The sequence below is a fragment of the Mustela nigripes genome, chromosome 3 (genome assembly GCF_022355385.1).
Source record: "Mustela nigripes isolate SB6536 chromosome 3, MUSNIG.SB6536, whole genome shotgun sequence".
NCBI lineage: Eukaryota > Metazoa > Chordata > Mammalia > Carnivora > Mustelidae > Mustela > Mustela nigripes.
In genome coordinates, this window is record NC_081559.1 from 138,789,632 (window position 1) to 138,803,869 (window position 14,238).

Here is a 14,238-nt window from a genome sequence, read left to right on the forward strand (position 1 = left end):
AGGACCTGTCAGCCAGCTTTTTTGATTGTGATGTAAGTGCCTGACATTAAGCTTTTGATTGCTGATTGCATCTGCTTCAAAGATATCCCTCTTGAATAAACACATGGCCGGCTACTCGACGAGGTAAAGAGCCAGGCTGCCCCACCCATGAAGTTCCTTTTTTGTTAGAAAACTCTGGTCTGGGCACCTGGGTGGCTCAGTGGGTTAAAGCCTCTGCCTTCGGCTTGGGTCGTGATCCCAGGGTCCTGGGATTGAGCCCCGAGTCGGGCTCTCTGCTCCGCGGGGAACCTGCTTCCTGCTCTCTCTCTCTGCCTGCCTCTCTGCCTATTTGTGATCTCTGTCTGTCAAATAAATAAATAAAATCTTTAAAACAAACAAACAAACCAACCAACTCTGGTTGCCTGACCACTTCCTTTTCCCTTCTACTGTTCTTAATTCCTGCTCTTAGGTTTTACACTTACCGATAAAGAGCGAAGTCACAAAACCCTAGGCACACTGCCCACAACTGTAGTAAAAACAGAACCCCAAGTTTCTCCCTGCGCCACCCTCCCTCATTCCAACCTTGCTGTTTGGCTCTGAGTGAACCCTCCAGGACTTGGGAGTAGCAAACCCTGTTTTTGTAAGTTCCCTGATGATGGTTGTTGCTGAAGGTATCTTGCAACCATAGTTAACAACCACAAGGGGTGGTCCAGCCCCAGCCATGGCTCCAGAAGGGGAAAGGTCTATGGGGATCTGCTTTGGGTCCAGGTGAGCACCTCCAGGCACCTTCAGTGGGAAAGCACATCTAACTCTAGGCAGAGAGTGGGACAAAACACTCTTGTAACTCAGGGTTATTCGTTTAAACAGTATGACATTTGCAATTTTGGTAATAAAAAATCATGGAAGACCAACAATTTTGTTATGGCTCAACCTATTAATATAATAGGAAGAGTTTATATTCATGGCAGAAAACTTAGTGCTCCTTCTGCTGAACACAAGGGGCAGAGTCGTTCCTTCTGGCAAGGAGGACTGGCATGACAGTCTCTTATTTGAAATCCCAGGCTTTGTTCTACTTGGCATGAAGCAGGGGGGAAGGACAAAAATTGTATTTTTTTTCAGTCCTAAGCAACTATGTTGACACCGTGGTTTATGTTTTCTCTAATTTCTTTCAAGACCAACTGTAATATCTTTATAGAGAGCATGTCAATATTTGTTTCCAAATGACAGCATTCTCTAAGTTACACCGTGCTCCTCACTAGAAATTGTTAAATAACAAATGCTGGAATCCTGCACGGGGGTGACAAGTAAAGTTTTTTCATGGTGTGACCCAAGAAATAGCAATATAGCAATTGACTTCTACCCGGCGGTGTTTGTTTGTTTGTTTTGGCTAACATCCCGTCTAGTGGTTTTCCTCCACCAGCTCACACCCAGGGAAAATGCTTTCAGCGCCGTGGAAACAGTACCCAACGAAGACGTTTCTGAGGCACACAGAAACTAATGTTCCAGTAGAGGTTGTATATTCTGCTCAGCAGCTAGAAAAGACTGCAGGAACTATAACTGAGTAAATACAGGTTATTACTCTGTCCTTGAACAGATGGCCTCTTAGTTTTCTGGACCCCACTCGCTTAAGTGAAAAGGTCTGTTCCTTGGGGGCAGTGACTAAGGAAAAGTGACATCCATTTTCATCCTACACTACCATTTCAAAGTTGACCTCATCTCTGCCCCAACTCAAGTCCACTGTCCCTGAGTTTGTTAGATTGCGGTGTAGCAGCATGGGGTGTGCTCCTTCTGTAGCCCCTCAGCATCACTGTCCGTAAACAGACAGTTGCTTCTTATTGCAAGACTTGTATCAGGCTTTCTCTGGCTCCCAGGAGTGTGCTTGGCCCTTACATGGGGCAGACCAGAAATGCTGGAAAATTAACACTCCTGGGAGCAGCCTGCAATCAGTAACAGATGGGAGCTGGGGGGTAAATACCCCAGAGTTCTTGCCTCTGCGGTAGGCAGCCCCTGAGGTGGGCACACCCCTGAGGTGAGTTCTGTGAATTTCCCAGAGTTCCCCAGTAGGAAGGGTTAACTTCCTGCTCATTAATATTTCTATCTGAGCTTCCTTTCCTCCTCTTTCTCATCTCTCCAATCCCTTATGGTGCTTTCTAGCACCTCTCCCAGGTTATCTCACAGTTCTAGAGGCCAGAGTCTGAAATCAGGGGTTGGTTGTTTCTTGAGGGATCTAAGGGTGAAGTTGCTCCCTGCTTCTTTCCAAGCTGCTGGTCATTGCCAACATTCCCTGGCATCCCTTAGTTTGCAGGTAATTCATTCCATTCCTAGTTTCCATCTTCACATGGCATTCTCCTCTCTGGGTCTGTGTGCCTTCTTCTCTTATAAAGATACCAGTCACATCGGAATATGACTAGTCCAGAATGAATGAACTCATCTTAATTTGATGACATCTACACATTCACAGGCACTGGGAGGTGGAGCTTCAGCATAGTTTTGGGGGGAAGCAATTTGGTCTGCAACACCTGGAGCCCATGTAAGAGACTAACCTGAGATGGATGTTCTCCAGGATGATGCTTGGCCTTCTCAAGATCTGCTATCCTCTCTGCTTCCAGAACAGTCACTAGGAAGGATTACCTTTCAGCATGGCCCATGTAGGGGCAGACTTTCTCTGATATGAAAAGCAAAAGATTATTAATCAAAAGAACTTCAGGACAGGGTTCATATATAGTAACAAGAACAAAAAATTAAGTTTGGGAATTGATCTTGAGGGTTTGGACCATAAGGCTGATCTGGGACAACATTTGACATAGTGCAGAATTTAATAAATTGGCAAGGGTCTCTTTGTAGCCAGTCTTCATATGCTGATAGGATGGACCCTTGAAATATGGAAACTACATCAGGATCCAGTAAATGAGGTGGACATGCTGGAACTGCCTTGATAGGTCTTGAAGAAAGAGGTCAAGTGCTCAGAAAGCTGCATCTGTTAAAATAAGAACCCTAATGTGGAAATAGAACCAGATAATTAAGGAATAACACAATTTGGGCAAATCTCGTCAGGCACCTTTCTCTTTATTCCATTAAAGTTCCCCTCAATTCATTATTGTGGAGGATAAGAATTAGTACCAAAGACATATCGTAATTAGAGCTGTGTATTCCTTAAAACTTTATTTATAGAATCAGAAAAACTGCCCTGTATGTCCCTGCTGGTGGGGAGCTATGTCATGTTACTGAGGTCCTCCAACTCTTTTTATTGTTTTTATTTTTATTTATTAAAAATTTTTTTTTCTCCAATTCTTTTTAGAGGGTTTAGAGTCAGAGCTGAGTTTTGCAAAAATTCTATCAGCCCCCTTACCACCTGAAATGTGATATGATCTCTCTTAGCTACCATCTTGGGATCAGGAAAGATGTATCTATGATCTCCTTGTGCACCACGGATTCCTGGTAGAGACCTGTGGGCAGGAGGTACCAGGTCAATCAAATGTCCAGCTTCTTGGGCTTACAGCCACAAAAGCCACTTTCCATGCACACATTTCCCTGCATTTTCAAATGCCTTTTAGCTTCCTCCTAATCCCCGAGTTGAAGGCAGCTGCTTTGCTTTCATCGCATGTGCTGATGCATTTATTAAAAACTTTATTCTGACCTCTATTAAGTGCTACATTTATGATTTACTATAGAGAATCCTATTCTGCAGAAATAAATGAATGGAAGATCATAATCTGCTTTTCGACTGCGACATGGGATCTTCAGTTACAGCCTGTGTGGCCGTTGTTGTGGAGGGAAAATTAGTCCCTACTGTGAGAGGAAGGAGGCTCCTGCCTGTTACAGCTGAACCACCGGGGCCTGGGAAATGCAGAGACAACTTAATTGAACAATTGGTTCAGCGACGATAGAGTTTTACATTTTCTCAACAAGACCATCAATTACCATAAAAACAGAACATACTGTGTTTCTCGAAGAATCTGAAGCAATACATAGCAATTAGGGGATGGGATCTATTGTGCACCGAGCTCAAAGGAAGAGGAAATGCGAATTCCACAGGAGTTTATGGCAACTCAATTCACTTTCATGCAAGGATCCTCCTTGCAGAAATTGATCACTGCTTAGTTACTGCTTTTCTGTGCCATCTAGAGAATTTGAGGCGATGCTTGGACCCTGATGCCCTCTTGCCCAGTTCCCCTTGCACAGCTTGCCACACTTACTCTTGACTCGGTGACTCCCACATGGAAGCTGCCAGCCAAAGCCTCAGGCGAGATGCTGCCTGCAGAGCTCCCAGGATGAGCGGGCTGATGGCACTGATTACGCAGCAGGCAGCCTTCTGAGACCTGGGGCAGTGAGTGCTCAGTGGTTTCTAAGTTGTCTGGAAGGGCCAGCGCTGCCACACCTGTCGCTGGCAGCTCAGTGAACATTCAGCACATAACTCACCCATCAACTAAAACATATACTAAACGAACTTAATTATTTAGATTAAGATGAAGGAGGCTGAACACATAACCTTAAAAAGGGCTCTGTTGAACTCCTTATGGATGGAGCTACAGAAGGCTGTTAGGAGATAAGCAGATGTTTAGCTTTTTGTTATCATCATTGATGACAAAATAGAATCTTCCCCAGTGCTTATGTTTGTAGGTATCCTCACGGCCAAGTCAAATAATAATAGCCAACATTTATCAAATGTTTGTTATATGCTCGGCATGGCCTATTTTAGTAGTATTAATTTATTTAACCCTATGCCAAACCTGTAAGATAGAGATGATTATTATCCACACTTCCCAAATGAGAAGCTAAGTCAGAGTGGTCAAACGGCGTACCTGAGGCCAGGCCGTAGGGAGAAGCTGGGATCTGAACCCAACGCCAGCTCCAGGGAACCTTCCCTACCAGAACAATGCAGCTACCTCCTAGGTAATGGCAGTCCCTTTTACTGCTTTTTCTGAAGTGATTTGCTCACGGTATTGTAGCACTGAGCTCAAAATACCAAGGTCGTGGGGGGTAATCCATCCGAGTTAGTCATTCTCTTCCACAGCCTTCGATTGCTTTGTGAAGGCTGGTTATGTGCTCCCTGCCGGAGCGGCGGTGAGAGGGTGACGGTGGTTCGGAATGGCTCCATTTCCATTACCAGAAAAATGACTCCAACTGTACGCTCAGTGAGAGTAGGTAGGGTCCCCTTTAATTTTGTATTGCTCTCCTAATTCTCAAATTCAACAGCTAAATGGAAACTTTCAGCTCTGTGCTTTCCCTTTAATGGGAAAAGGCTGAAATCATAAAGGATTCAGTGTGAGATGAGAAAGGCACGTCAGACGAATGGCAATTTCTTTTTAAGATTTTATTTTGTTTATTTATTTGACAGAGAGAGATCACAAGTGGGCAGAGAGGCAGGCAGAGAGGAAGGGAAGCAGGCTCCCTCCTAAGCAGAGAGCCTGATGTGAGGCTCGATCCCAGGATCCTGAGATCGTGACCCAAGCCGAAGGCAGAGGCTTTAACCCACTGAGCCACCCAGGCGCCCCCAAAACGACGGCTTCTGATTGAGAGAAGGCCTATCCATTATTAGCTCAAGTGGAGAAAACAGCGAGACTGGATGAGGAGGCTAAGAAAATTCCAAGTATTAGGGCCTTAAGGGATTACAATGCAATACTCTCTTTTCCCCTCCTCCAGTTCCAAATTGGGTGAAGGACCAAAGCAAGAGAAAGGCAGAAGCCAGGAGACAGCCTTGCATTAGACAAGCATTTCTACCGAGTCATTGGAACAGCAGCACAGATGCAAGTCAGCTGCACATACGGGCTCCTTACTGTGCTCCTAGGAGAGCAACCCTAAAGACTGCTAGCTGTCTGGAGCCCTGCTGGCTCTGAATGAGAACCCAGAGAGGGTTGAGTGGTGCATGCCCTGTTCATTTTTCTAGACCCACCAGTCACATAATGCACTTCTCCCGGGTATTGGCGGGGGAGGGAGGAGCAGGATGAATGACCAGCAGGGTTCATGTAGCTGCTGTTCTTCTCAGTGGGCACAAAAGGAAATGAGGAGGGGACAACCAGTGCTGGTTTTTGCTAACCCTGGTCAAGTTCTGCATATATGGTAACATATACAATCAAGTAGTAGGGGCATGTTTACAGATATAGTAAGACTAAAACACGAGAATATATAACAGAGCCACAAACATTGGAGGGCTAATAGGCCTCTGGACATCCTCCCCAGCACGGCCTAGCAGCAATGCTCTGAGCATTAGATAAAAAGTTATGTTAGGGGTACCTGGATGGCTCAGTGGGTTAAAGCCTCTGCCTTCAGCTCGGGTCATGATTCCAGGGTCCTGGGATCGAACCCCACATCAAGCTCTCTGCTTGGTGTGGAGCCTGCTTCCCCTACACCGCCCCCCACCCCACCTGTCTCTCTGCCTACTTGAGATCTCTGTTTGTCAAATAAATAAATAAATAAAATCTTTAAAAAAAAAAAAAAAAGTTATGTTAGTAGAAGGGATGACGCAATAGTCCAAAAACTTTAGCTTTGGAAGAAGAAAATAATGTTTCACCTTTTCCCTCCTTTCCAGTTGTTGGAGACTGTGGAGGTACAAATGGAGGATTTTGAAATAAGATCATGTACAAAATACCCAGTGGAGGACAAGTCATTTAAAAAAAAAATAAGTTCCCAGTGGTCTTAGATGGACTAGAGTTGATTGGCCAATCTAGATCTAGAGGAAGATGCCCCAAGAAGGTATTTGGATTCTTCAGCCTTGTGCAGGAGGTGGAGGGTGGACCCAGATTCGTTACCTGGGGAATTTGGGGCTCCTTCCGATATTACTGGCTCAGTGTTGTAATTGTTATCTCTAATTCTTTTTTTTTTTTTTTAAGATTTTATTTATTTATTTGACAGAAAGAGATCACAAGTAGATAGAGAGGCAGGCAGAGAGAGAGAGGGAAGCAGGCTCCCTGCTGAGCAGAGAGCCCGATGCGGGATTCGATCCCAGGACCCCGAGATCATGACCTGAGCCGAAGGCAGCGGCTCAATCCACTGAGCCACCCAGGTGACCCTGTTATCTCTAATTCTTATATACTTATTTCCCCAAAACTCTGTATAGTAAGCTTGTCTGTAGATATTTTAGCCAATTCCTAGCAGTGGTATAGAGGAGCTAATGGTAAGAATTGACATGTTCCACAAAACCAATTGTCTAGAGAATATAGGTACGCTGAAATTAACACGGTTCTTCACAAACGATAGTAGATCCAAATGCTGTTTTGTTGATTATGCAGAGCTGGGCTTAGAACTACCAAGGTGCGCTTGGCTCAGAGACGAGAGTACTGTCACAGTCTCACCCCTCTGTGCTTCAGGTTCCTGTTTACAGAATAAATGCCTATGTCTACAGGTGTCTGATGTTGCTTGGAAGAAGGGAAATATTATAACAAGGGTTCCCTATGGTAGTGTAGAAAAAGTCTTTATAAATTTTATTTTATTTTTAGAGATTTATTTATTTTGGAGAGAGAAAGAGAGTGAGCACTAGCACATTAGCCAGGGGAGGGGCAGAGAGACAGAGAATCTCAAGCAGACTCTGTGCTCAGTGTGGAGCCCGACCCTGAGCTCATGACCTGAGCTGAAATCAAGAGTCAGACTGAGCCATCCAGGCACCCCATATATAAAAAAATTATAAATTTTAAAAATTATTTTTATTAACATATAATGTATTATTTGCTCCAGGGGCACAGGTCTGTGAATCATCAGTCTTACACAATTCACAGAGCTCACCATGGCATATACCCCTCCCTAATATCCATCCCCCAGATGTCTTATCCCTACCCCGCCCCCCACAGCAACCCTCCGTTTGCTTGACTTTATAAACTTTAAATGCCGATTTAAAAACATTTGGCTTTGGACACCTCTTTGGGGGTGATTATTTCTTTTTGAATGCCCTATCTTCCTGCTCTAGATGTGTCTTCTTAGGCCCTCCTATTAGGCCTTACGTAAGGATCCCAGCAACTGCTCTCCTCTTCTTTCTGTCCTCACCTTAAGAAACCATACAGGGCCAAGTTGTGGTTAGCAAATCCCCAGTGGGTTAGGCAGGTTCCTATTCCTTATTGCATCACCGAGAGTGTTTTCTTAGATCATCTACATTGTCATATGTTGCGTCTTGTTAGGATTAGTGGGCAGAGATGTACACAGTATGCCAGCCCTCCCTTCTACTTTTCCTTTGGGGGGAGTTGGTGGAATACTGCAAATTGCAGAAAGAGAACTCCCATGTTGCAGTCTCCCGCTCACAGCGTGAAAGCTGCCAGAATAGGAAGTGGAACTGAACTGCCAGGCTGTTGAGGTCCAAGATATAGGAGGAGGTTCACTGCAGCCATCCAGCTTGGTCCTGAGACCCTGAGACACAGGGCTCTCCAGCTAGGACACTGGGCCTTTTCATGACATCAGCCCTTGGGTTTATGCAGATATGTTCTTAAACTCATTTGACTAATAATAATTTTTAAAAGTTGGATTTACACAAAAAAAATTTTTCCTTATTTTATTGGATCCTCTCAATGACTCTAGGACATATTTATCATCCTTTTATGGGGCTGGAGGTGGGGAGGAATACTGTTTCAAAGAAATGAATCCAAAAACCATATAAGCCAGTGAATGAGGAAACCAGGACTAAAATTCAAGTTTTCTGATTCCAAATTCTGCCGCCTTTTTATGAAAGCCACTTCCTCCCTTACCATGATGATTTTAAGTAAACTGAAATATTAGGCCATATTCAACTTCTAATAATGGATAATGGATTTTTTTTTTTTTTAATTAAGTAGGCTCAAGGTGGGGCTTGAACTCAAGACCCTGAGATCAAGAGTCAGACACATAACTGACTGAGCCCCCCAGGCACCCTGATAATGGATACTTTTTGAGCACATACTATGTTCCAGGCTTTATGCTCAATTATTTCACTGAGTCCCCACACAAACCCTGTGAGCCATGTACCATCATCATCCCCATTTTACAGACGGAGAGATAAAAATCCTAACCAAAGTCACATGGATTGTAAAGGGCAGAGTTGGGATTTAGACCCTAGTCTTGGGACCCGGAAGCTCAAGCTCTTAATTACAGCATTATGTTGCCTTCTGGAGATCTGGTTTAGTCTTGATGACATTGAGAGTCGCCTTTGTAGCCAGTAAGTGAGAAATTGGAGGGCGGAGTCCCCTAGGTGCCTGGAAAACACAGTAATGGATCCTTGAAGAACTAGAGGGCAGGCAAGGCTCACTCAGGCACATGTAATCTGATCTGCTGATGCAGGAAAGTATGTGCTGTACTGTCCTGGGGCAAAGCCCAGGAGCGTGCAAAGACTTCTAGCTTTTATCTTTTAAAGGCAATTAGAAGACAGAAAGGCTGCTTTGGAAACTATAAACTCATGAGCTGATTTTAAAACCACCAAGGACAAGTTGCCATGTCTGAGAGTGGATAGAAAGTAACTCAACACCTCTGGTTAGTTACTTGTTTGTTTCATTGTAGTGCTAGAGAAATGGCATTTAGTATTTTCTTTTCTTTTCTTTCCGATTTTTTTGTTTTGTTTTAGGATTTAAAAATCTAAAGTATTATCTTGGATTGTATTTTGTATCTGTGTGATTTTTTTTTTTAAGTGAAGTTGCTTCTTTTACTCCCAATATAGACTCATTATTATAGCAACAAAGAGCTTCAGCAATAAGATATTTTCTTGCTGTCTCTTAGCAATGATGCTTGCTGTGGGAAAATTTCTAGGGAGCCTCAATTACAGTGAACCTGGGGAAAACATATGACTTAATTTTTTTTTTAAACCAACTTGAAAACGTTGAGAAAGTGCAACTCCTACACATACTGGTTCACTCTGGCCTCTGCTCTGAACTCTGCCTCAGGTTCCTGACATTAGTGTGTCATGCTGTACCTGTTTGATTAAACTGGTGTTGCAGTTAGGTTTTGGAGTGTCTAAGAAAGTAGGAGAAGCATTTTGTTTTAGAAAATTAGGAAATACAAGTTTTCACTGTAGGTTGACTGTATGATTTATTGCGTAAGCCACGATGCCTTTGCAAGCCACCATGCCTTTGTGAGCCAGAGGGCACTGTGCTTAGTTCCCCCGGCACAGCAGCCTAGGTCATGACTATCGCAGAGAAATGGGACGTATGGTCACCCAGCTTTCCTGAGTCATGCTTTGTAAGGAACAAGTTCTATAAGCCAAATACCATTTGTTGTCACGGATTACCTGTCCCGCCTGTCCCGTGGTTTTTTTTTTTTTTTTTTTTTTCAGATGAGCCACACAAGTTATCTACGGATCATCTGAATACAGACATAACCTTCACTGTTCTGCTGCCCTGACATCCTTGCCAGGTCACCCTGCCTGGGTGGTTTGCTTCTTTGACGCACACTGTGGAGGAGTAGCCATCCCCTGAGTGTGCTGCCCAGGGAGCCAGAGCCGGTGGGCGGCTCACTGCCCCAGCTCGGGGAAGTCAGAAGTCACAGCCTCAAGCCTTGTTGCTGTTCTTTTAGAGCTGCGCAGATGTAAAGAAATCCTTTCCTTCTGTGAACCCCAGGTTTCCGTTCTGTGGAATGGCAATAATGATGATATGTACTCAAGCTATCTTTTGGGTTTACTGTGAGGACCAGTACGTAGAAGTTCGTGGTAACCAATAGTACTATACAAATACTGGTTATTAATTCAGTGTTGCTTTTACCATTAACTAGCTGAGCAACACAGGGCAAGCGATTTCACCTTTCCATACCTCCTTCCTCTTTATCTGTGGAGAGAGGAAAATTATATCTCCTTCTCCAAAGGACTGATTAAATATATAGAGTACTTATTCCAAATAAACATGATTTAGCTTCTCATTAAATTGCACTGTTTCTGGAACTTTGTACCTGAGTGATAAACGAACTCTTCTTCTCAGCCTAGTTGTCAAGGAGAGGAGCTCTTACTGTCTTAAATGCCTTGCTTCAGGCGAAAGAACTCCAGTAAACCACGCGGACCCCTGTGGAGGCTCCAAGGCAGGAGTGTGGATGCTGCCTGGTGCAGGAGGATTCAGGGGACGGGCGCAGGAGTGGCAGACTGCGAGCCTGCCAAGAAACAGCACAGGGAGCGCCTTCCCTCACACGGCTAAAAATACTGCCGGGAAAGTAATTTCTCTGGTCCTATTTTAGAAACCAGAGACAGATCCACCATATTCATATTTGGATCCTGGTCAGCCTTCTGGTTTGAGTTTTAAATTTCAAGAGAGGAGGAGGGTTAAAACAATCTGTGTCATTTCAGAATCAAAATTTGAAAATACCATTAAAAAAGATATGTGTTGGACATTATTTATGTAATTACTAGCAGTTTTTCTTAAAGATTTTATTTATTTGATAGAGTACAAGCTGGGGAGGGGAGGGACAGAGGGAGAAGCACACTCCCCACTGAACAGGGAGCCCAAAGCAGGACTGGAGCCCAAAGCAGGGCTCAGTCCCAGGACCCTGAGATCATGACCTGAGCCAAAGGCAGATGCATAAGTAACGGAGCCACCCAGGTGCTCCTTTATTAGCAGGTCTTTTTTAAGGCTTTATTAGAGATATTCAAGATGTATTAGTGACAGAGTCCTTCCAGTTATGTACTTATTTGTATAAGTCATTGATTATATAGATATCTAAATTTATTTTTTACTTTAGATTTATAGGAGTGCCTGGTTAGCTCAGCTAGTGAAGCATGTGACTCTTTTTTAAAAAATATTTTATTTATTTATTTGACAGAGAGAGATCACAAGTAGACGGAGAGGCAGGCAGAGAGAGAGAGAGAGGAGGAAGCAGGCTCCCCACTGAGCAGAGAGCCCGATGCGGGGCTTGATCCCAGGACCCTGAGATCATGACCTGAGCCGAAGGCAGAGGCTTAACCCACTGAGCCACCCAGGCGCCCCAAGCATGTGACTCCCGATCTCAGGGCTGTGAGTTCAAGCCCATGCTGGGTATAGAGATTACTTAAAAATAATCTTTAAAAAGTCTATTTATAAAAGGATATTTCCCTCTTTGTTATCCTTTTCTCCTGAATTATCCCTTCCCTTCCTTCTTTCCATCCTTCCTCTTCTGAAACCTTCCTTCCAGCCCTTTCTTCTCCCACCTCCTTCCTTTCTCTCAGTGACTGTTGACCCTGAGATAGGAAGCCTCTCGCTCCAGGTATGAGTTTGTACATCTCTGATGAATTCGGGCTGTTCTTGCTTCAGTCTTTCCCCCTGACTTCTCCTCACCTGCTCTCTCTCACAAACATTTACTGCCTAGCTACGTAGGCATACCACCATGTCAGGCCCTGTGAGAGGGCTGGGGAAAACACGAAGGTGACTAGCATATGATTCTCCCTCTCAAAGGATCCTACCTTGTAGTGGGAAAGACATTATGTTTGAAACCAAAACAGCAAGGAAATGCCTGGGCGGAACGGTGTATGTGGGGGTGGGGGGTGGGCGGGGGGAGGTGGACATCAAGTATGGAAGTAGGTCACTTTACCAAAAATCAACTTGCCAAAATCATTTTGCCGAACGACCAATGTGCTGAAAGGCCAATACACTGAAAATCAGGTTGTCGTTGGCCCAGAGCTGCTGAGCATTTGTCAGCAGAAATAATTCACCGTGAGGTTCCACGAGAACAACGTTGGTATTAGGAGAGGGGCCCCGTTTAAGGCGTGGAGTAGGGACATAGCTATGGTGGAGAGTCCTCTTGAATCTGTCCACGGGAAAGCATTTTGTGTATAAAGTTGCAATAATCAGAAGCATGGTTTGCTTCAATAACAAGGATTACTTTTCATCTTACTTTTGATGTATCAGTCATACTTTGATCAGGAAAGAGATGGTACCCACAAACTTGGGAATCTGAAGATAGCCTAACAAAGAGAAAATTTTTAAGGCATGGACAGAATTAGAGAAACCAGCAAGGAATAGCACAATGCTCTGGGAGTAGCAAGGGGAGGAAGCCACGGCCACTGGAAGCTAGGAAGGGTGACTCTGTGCCTGGGCCACCCAACTGGAGAAGGGGTTTGCTCTGGTCACAGCTCACTTCTCATCTCTTACAGATGCCTCTCATGGGCCAAACCCAACTGTAAAGCAAGGAAAAGAATTCCTAGAGGCAAAGATGGAGGCAGCAGGGGTTGGGAGAAGTGGATGGAGAGGGCATATCCATTACAAGCTAATAATCTGGCACCAAATTACTATTTCGTTAAGCCAAGGAAGAATATGTTTGTTATTTCAGAGTTAAACCTCAGTGTCACTCCCAAAGTACCCCTAGAAGTACCACATTTATTAATTAATCATCGAAATGCAGAATAGGGTACCCATAAAATTGTTTTTAGCAAGAGAAATTTCAGTAATTCTCTGGGTAGGTGAATATGGCAAACAGTTTTTGAGTAGATCTCTATACAGAAAAAAGTCATTTGAGTGAAAATCTCTAGTATGCTTAATGCAAGGCCTTTTTGAAGGGTATAACAGAGTCTTTCGTTTTGCTTTAACAAGGCAGCTTTGTAGAGCTCTCAGAGTCTGGAGGATCAGTTTGCATTAGGTAACCTGGACTTATCACAAAGGCCCAAAGGAGTTTGGAAGCAGGCCGGGGCACATGGTAATGGAGGCTGAAAGCCTACTGGCTTCATTCTGTTTTGGAGGATACTGCTTTAGCATGTGAGTCTGAAGCAAGAGAGCTGGTAATAAAGCAAGGTTATAGGGCGCTAACCCAGAATATCCTTTCGACAAGAAACTGTTGTGGGCACCATGACTGTGCAGGACTAGTGTTCAACAGTGACATCATGTGGCAGGCAGAAGCATGGGAGTTCTAGAAACACTTTCTGTTTAACTCCCTTGCTGTGCATTAAGTAAATCCCTGAAATTCTTAGGAATCTCAAAGAAGAGGGAGGTTTTAGAGTTCCTGGGGGGGGGGGGGAAGATAGGACTTTGAGAGGTTAATTAGAATAATAAATGACATGATTTGATTTGTATCTGAAGCTGGTCAAGTAGACCATGCTTGCTGTAAGAGACTATCCAACAAAGGTCTGTTCACTGCTGGCTCAATATTCCAAGTGTCTTCTTTGGGCAGAGGTAGGAGAAGTGGTTAAAGTGGGAGAAAGAAGGAATAAGATTAATTTGTACTACTTATATTTTCTCTGTGTTCATGGCCTTTACCCCAACACTGCCACAGCTTTGATTTAGAAACTACAGAGTTTAGGGCAAAGGCAAATATCATCCTGGGGTAATCTGTGAATATAAAAGGCGCTCAAATGAATTTGGGACTTTCTAGGAAAGTCCTTGAAATTCTACTGTATTTCCTTTTAATCTCTATCATACGACT